This window comes from Miscanthus floridulus, chromosome 19 (genome assembly GCF_019320115.1).
Source record: "Miscanthus floridulus cultivar M001 chromosome 19, ASM1932011v1, whole genome shotgun sequence".
Classification (NCBI taxonomy): domain Eukaryota; kingdom Viridiplantae; phylum Streptophyta; class Magnoliopsida; order Poales; family Poaceae; genus Miscanthus; species Miscanthus floridulus.
In genome coordinates this window covers 17,373,431-17,380,405 of record NC_089598.1, presented here as the reverse complement: position 1 = coordinate 17,380,405, position 6,975 = coordinate 17,373,431, and positions in this window count along the sequence as shown.

Below are 6,975 nucleotides of genomic sequence, written 5' to 3'. Positions count from 1 at the left end.
CACCCCCCCCCTCATGGGCATCTTGATCCTTTCAATTGGTATCAGAGCCTCATGCTCACGTTTTTAAGCTTAATCGCTTAGAGCAAGATGTCTCACGGGGATGGACCTCCTCCTATCTTTGAGGGAGATGATTTTCCATATTGGAAAATCCGTATGGAGGCATACTTAGAAGCTCTAGATGTTGGAATTCTAAGAGCCGCCTCTCAAGGGTTCCCAACACCTAGGAATGCCGCACAACTTCAAGGTGATGAAGTGAATTATGAAAAATGGAATGCAAAGGCTCGCAACACTATCTTTAGAGGCCTTTGCAAAGATGTGTTCAATCGTGTAAGGAACCACAAAGATGCCCATGCACTATGGTCGGACGTTTGTGCGCTCCATGAGGGAACTAAGAGTGAGCGTGAGGAACGCTATCATCTTGTGATTAAAAAGCTAAATTCTTTTGAGATGTTTCCCAAAGAAAGTGCTAATGAGATGTATTCTCGATTAAATGTTCTTGTAGAGGAAGTCAATGGGCTTGGACTCACTCAAATGTCACCATCCGACGTTGTGAGCAAAATCTTAAGTGTCCTCCCCATTGACAAATATGGGCACATTGTGACCGTGCTACATCAAGGTGATCTTTCCGCCGCTACACCGACACAAATCTTGGGAAAGATCAATGCTCATGAGATGTACATGCACATCACACCACAAGATGGCTCATCCTCTACAAAGAAGAAAGAGAAGGACTTAGCATTCAAAGCTAGCCAAGACAAGGGCAAAGCAAGACTTGAGTATGAGAGCTCAAGTGATGAAGATGATGAAGAAAGCCTTGCCCTCATGGTGAAGAAGACCACCAAGATGCTAAAAAGGCTAAACAAGAGTGGCATCAAGTTTGATGGCAAGAAGAAGAAGTTTTTCACTAGCTCAAGAAGAAAGCCAATCTCTGAGATGGATTGCTACAATTGTGGCAAACTTGGCCACCTAGCTCATCAATGCACAAAGCCCAAGAAAGACAAGTTCAAGAACAAGGGCAAGAAAGATGATTCAAGCGATGAAGATGAAAAGAAGAAGAACAAGCCATACAAGAAGAGAGATGGCAAAAAGAGGGAGTTCTACAAGAAGAAGAAGAGTGGCAAGGCCTATATTGTCGGTGATTGGCTCACGGACATTGATTCATCAAGTGGATCATCCGATGATGATAGTGACGATGAAAAGGTGGCCGCCATTGCTATTGATCTTGCATCTTCACCGCCATCATCGCTATCATCCTCTACACACCTATGCCTTATGGCCAAAGGTGAACGCAAGGTAACTAAGAGTGATGATAGTAGTGATGATGAACATGCTAGTGATGATGATAGCGATAGTGATGATGATAACTCACCTACATATGATGATCTTGTCAAAATATTAAGAAAATATACTAAGATCATTAGAAAGAGTAGAGCTACAAATGAAAAACTTGATGCTAAAAATGATTCACTCTTAGCTAAGTGTGATACATTAGAAAAAGCTAATGATGAGCTCAAAGAAACAAATGATTCTATATCATCCAAACTCAAGGAGCTAAAATCTTCTAAGAAAGAGCTTAAAGATAAAAATGATAAACTTGAGTGGGTGCACAATGAGCTTATCACTAGTCACAACAAGCTAAAAGATGAATATACAACTCTAAAGATTGATTATGATACCCTTATTATTGCATAAGAATTCTTACCAAATGAGCCACATGATGCTACTAACCATGTTGTTAAGATTGATATAGCTACCTCATGTGATGATTTAATTGATGAAAGCATTGAGCATGGATCTAGTAGCAAGGGCAAGCAAGTGGTTAAGTGCAATGACTATGATGAGTATGTCAAGCTCAAGAGTGACAATGAGAAGCTCATGAAAGATCTTGAAGAGATGAAAAGTTACAACACCATCATGCTAGAAACTCTTGATCATGACAAAGAGGTGATCCTTGAGAATGAGAAGCTAAAAGAAGAAATTAAGAAACTCAAGGAGGAGAAGAACAATGATATTCTCAAGGAAGAGAACAAGAAGCTCAAGATGGAGAAAGAGCATCTCAAGGTGGGATTGAGCAAGTTTGCTAGAGGCAAGCATCTCCAAAGTGAGCTACTCATGAATACCGTCATGAAGATGGATAGAAGTGGCATTGGATATATGGCTAGTGTAGAGAAGAAGAAGGCTCAAGCTCAACACCAACAATCAAAGCCAAAGCCAAAGCCAAAGAGATGTTTTGAGTGTGGACAAGAAGGCCACTTTGCTCATGAGTGTCAAACTCCACCACCACAACCCTTTCCCAAGCATGCTAGACCCTTTGCTTTCAATGCTCACTACATGCTTAGGAAAGATTCGAGTGGAAAGATGAAAGTCATGTTCTTAGGTCCCCTCAACAAGAGTAGGCCTAAGAAAATTTGGGTGGCTAAGTCACTTGTTGAGAAGGTGAAGGGCCCTCAACAAGCTTGGATCCCTAAAGCTTGAATCTCTTGTGTGTAGGTGAACTACAAGACCGGTGGAAGTCATTGGGTTATTGATAGTGGTTGCACTCAACATATGACCGGTGATCCCCATATGTTCACCTCACTAGATGAAGAGGTAGATGGATAAGAGAAAATAACATTTGGAGATAATTCAAAGGGCAAGGTTAAAGGATTGGGCAAAGTGGTAATCTCAAATGATCATTCCATCTCAAATGTGCTCTATGTTGCTTCATTGAGCTTCAACTTGCTATCCGTTGGGCAATTGTGTGATCTTGGCTTTCAATGCTTATTCACCGAGAAGGAGGTTGTTGTATCCAAAGTAGATGACAATCAAGTGATATTCAATGGATTTAGATACAACAACTTATATCTAGTTGACTTCACCTCCGAAGATGCAAACTTGAAGACTTGCCTATTCACCAAAACAACACTTGGGTGGCTATGGCATAGAAGACTTGCTCATGTTGGGATGAGCTCACTCAAGAAGCTTATGAAGAATGATTTGGTGAGAGGGTTGAAGGATGTGAAGTTTGAGAAGGACAAGCTTTGTAGTGCATGTCAAGCCGGTAAGCAAGTTGCAAACACTCATCCAACCAAAGCTTTCATGTCAACCACAAGAGTGCTAGAACTCCTATACATGGATTTATTTGGACCAACAACATACAAGAGTTTGGGAGGAAATCTCTATTGCCTTGTGATTGTGGATGACTATTCAAGATATATATGGGTGTTTTTCCTTCATGACAAATCTGAAGTTGCATCTTGTTTCAAGAAGTTTGCCAAGAGAGCTCAAAATGAATTTGAAGTGAAGCTCAAGAAGATAAGAAGTGACAATGGCAAAGAGTTTGACAACACAAACATAAAAGCTTATTGTGATGAAGTTGGAATCAAACATGAAGTCTCCGCAACCTATAGTCCTCAACAAAATGGTGTAGTTGAGAGGAAGAACCAGACTTTAATCACTCTTGCAAGGACAATGCTAGATGAGTACAACACCCCCGAAGCTCTATAGGTGGAAGCAATCAACACCGCATGTTATGCATCCAACCGCCTATTTCTTCAAAAGTTCCTTGTCAAGACACCGTATGAGTTGCTCAATGGGAAGAAGCCAGACGTCTCCTTCTTTAGGGTGTTTGGTTGCAAATGCTACATCTACAAGAAGCGGCAACACCTAGGGAAGTTTCAAAGATGGTGTGATATAGGTTTTCTTGTTGGCTACTCATTGAAGTCCAAAGCATATAGAGTATTCAATCATGCCACCGGCTTGGTTGAAGAAACATATGATGTGGAATTTGATGAATCTAACGGCTCCTAAGGAGCACATGAGAATCTTGATGATGTAGGTGATGAACCATTGAGGGAGGCTATGAAGAATATCCCGGTGGGAGACATCAAGCCAAAAGATAATGAAGATGATGTACAAGTCATTAACCAACCTTCTTCATCAAATGTACCACAAGATGGTGAAAAAGATGGGAGAGTAGAAAATGAAGATACTCATATCTCCCATGAGCAAATGGTGGTACAAGCACAAGATGTTGATGCTCCACAACCTCCTCCTCAAGTGGTTAATAGAAGAAATACACCTCTCCTACAAGATCATCCTCAAGATCTCATCATAGGGAGTCCATCAAAGGGTGTAATGACTCGATCTCAAAAACTTACTTCATTTATTGCTCATCACTCTTTTGTCTCTTGCTATGAGCCTACCAAGGTAGAAGAAGCTCTTAAAGATCCGGATTGGATCAATGCCATGCATGAAGAGTTGAACAACTTCACTCACAATAAAGTTTGGAATCTTGAAGAGCGACCAAAAGGTGCAAGAGTCATTGGAACAAAGTGGGTGTTCTGCAACAAGCAAGATGATCAAGGTGTTGTTGTGAGGAACAAGGCAAGACTAGTTGCAAAGGGGTTCTCTCAAGTTGAAGGTTTAGATTTTGGAGAAACCTTTGCACCGGTTGCAAGATTAGAAGCCATCCGTATCCTTCTTGCATATGCATCACATCATGAAATGAAACTATATTAAATGGATGTGAAAAGTGCATTCTTAAATGGCTTTATTAATGAACTAGTCTATGTTGATCAACCTCCCGGGTTTGAAGACCCTAGATATCCTAATCATGTTTATAGGTTGTCCAAGGCACTATATGGGCTTAAGCAAGCCCCAAGAGCTTGGTATGAGCGCCTTCGGGATTTCCTTATTGAGAAGGGCTTCACCATTGGGAAGGTCGACACCACACTATTCACCAAGAAGCTTGATGGGCATATCTTCATTTGTCAAGTATATGTTGATGATATCATCTTTGGATCATCAAATGAAGACTCATGCAAAGAATTTGGTGAATTGATGTCTAAGGAGTTCAAGATGTCAATGATTGGTGAGCTTACATTCTTTCTTGGTTTTCAAGTCAAGCAAATGAAAGAAGGCATCTTCATCTCTCAAGAGAAATACACAAAAGATCTTCTCAAAAGATTCAAGATGGATGAATGTAAGCCAATCAAGACCCCAATGCCTACCAATGGACATCTCGACCTAGATGAGGGAGGTAACTCGGTTGATCAAACTCTCTACCGTTCTATGATTGGTAGCTTGTTATATTTAATCGCATCTAGGCCCGACATCATGTTTAGTGTGTGTATGTGTGCTAGATTTCAAGCTAGTCCTAAGGGAACATATTTAATTGCCATAAAAAGAATCCTTAGGTATCTTAAGCACACACCAAGCATTGGCCTTTGGTATCCCAAAGGAGCTTTATTTAAATTAATTGGCTATTCCAATTTGGATTACGCCGGATGCAAAGTTGATAGAAAGAGCACATCCGGAGGGTGCCATTTGCTTGGTAGATCACTTGTGTCTTGGTCCTCCAAGAAACAAAATAGTGTGGATTTGTCCACCGCCGAAGCGGAATACATTGCCGCGGGTGCTTGTTGTACACAAATATTATACATGAAACAAACTTTACTAGACTATGGAGTAGTTCTAGAGAAAGTGCCTCTTTTGTGCGACAATGAAAGTGCGGTAAAACTTGCAAATAATCCGGTTCAACACTCTCGCACCAAGCATATAGATATCCGCCATCACTTTCTTAGAGATCATGTAGCTAAAAATGACATATCACTAGAAGGTGTAAGATCCGAAGATCAATTAGCGGATATCTTCACTAAACCGCTAGATGAAGCTACATTTTGTAGATTGCGGAATGAGCTCAATGTACTTGATTTCAGCAATTTCACTAAAAATTGAGCTTGTGTTGTCCCTTGCATTCATTGTAATATACAACATGTTTAATTTGTGGCAATGCATATAGGGCTTGTCTAACATGGTTAAGATAACCGCCGAAAAGCATGTGAAGAAGCTTAACCTTGGATCAAACTTGACAAGCAACTAGATTTACTTACAAGTATTGCATATGCATGAATGTTGTTTTGTCGTTTTGTTCCATTTGCTCTCTTGTTGCCTATTTTCTTAAAAAGAATTATAGCCTAAGGCAAAATATTTTGAAAAATATGAGGGCTTGAGAGAGGTCACTCACATCAGTCCCAATTGGTGTTTATTTGGATCTTATTTCAAGTTGGGACTTGATTGGGAACAGGCAGCGCGAAGGAAGTTTGAAGATTTGCTGGAAAAGGTGCACCGGACGCTGCACCGGATGCTGCTGTCCAGCGTCCGGTCAGTTCACAGGAGGTGAATTACTGATGAAGGAGTGACCGGACGCTGCGTCTGTGCGTCTGGTCAGGAAGGGTTCAGCGTCCGGTCGATCGAAGGATGACCAAGTTGTACTGACCGGACCCTGCCTGCGTCCGGTCATGGACCACCGGACACGTCCGGTCCTAATTCCAGAGGTTTTGGACATCTCTGGAATCGACTGGACGCTGGGTGGTAGCGTCCGGTCGCTACCATCGGAGCATCCGGTCAGTGGATCTCGCGCGACTTCTGGACTCTTTTTGGTTTCTTTTTCTGTCGCATGTGGGGGATTATTTATCCAAGCCTTCGTGTGCCTCTTCCTTGACCTAACCAGCGTCGCCGTGCCCTAGCCCGAGCAGTAGCCAGCCACACGCCGCCGCAGCCTAGCCGCACGCCACCGCTCCCGGCCTCCTCGCCAGCCACTCGCCGCCAGCGCTCCAGCCGAGCCCGCAGCCGAGCTACGCGCCCCGGCCTCACGCGCCACCGAGCCTAGCACCAGCTCATCTCATAGCACTGCCGTCCCGTGCGCCACCGCGCCTGCTCAGCACCACGCCGGCCACCTCGTGCCCACCTCGCCGCTCCGCCGTTGCCAAGACTGCCGGTCTTCACACCGAAGTACCCTAGCCCTACCATCCCCTTGATTGGTAAGGCAAGCTTTATTTTTCATCTTGATCTCTACAATTGTGACCTAGATCGATTTGCAGTCTCTGATTCACCATTACATTCAGGACTTTTACCCTAACCCTAGCCCAGTTCCGAGGATCCCCCGCGTGACATCTTATCTCTTCTTGGATCGCTGATCGTCAGGTAGAAAGC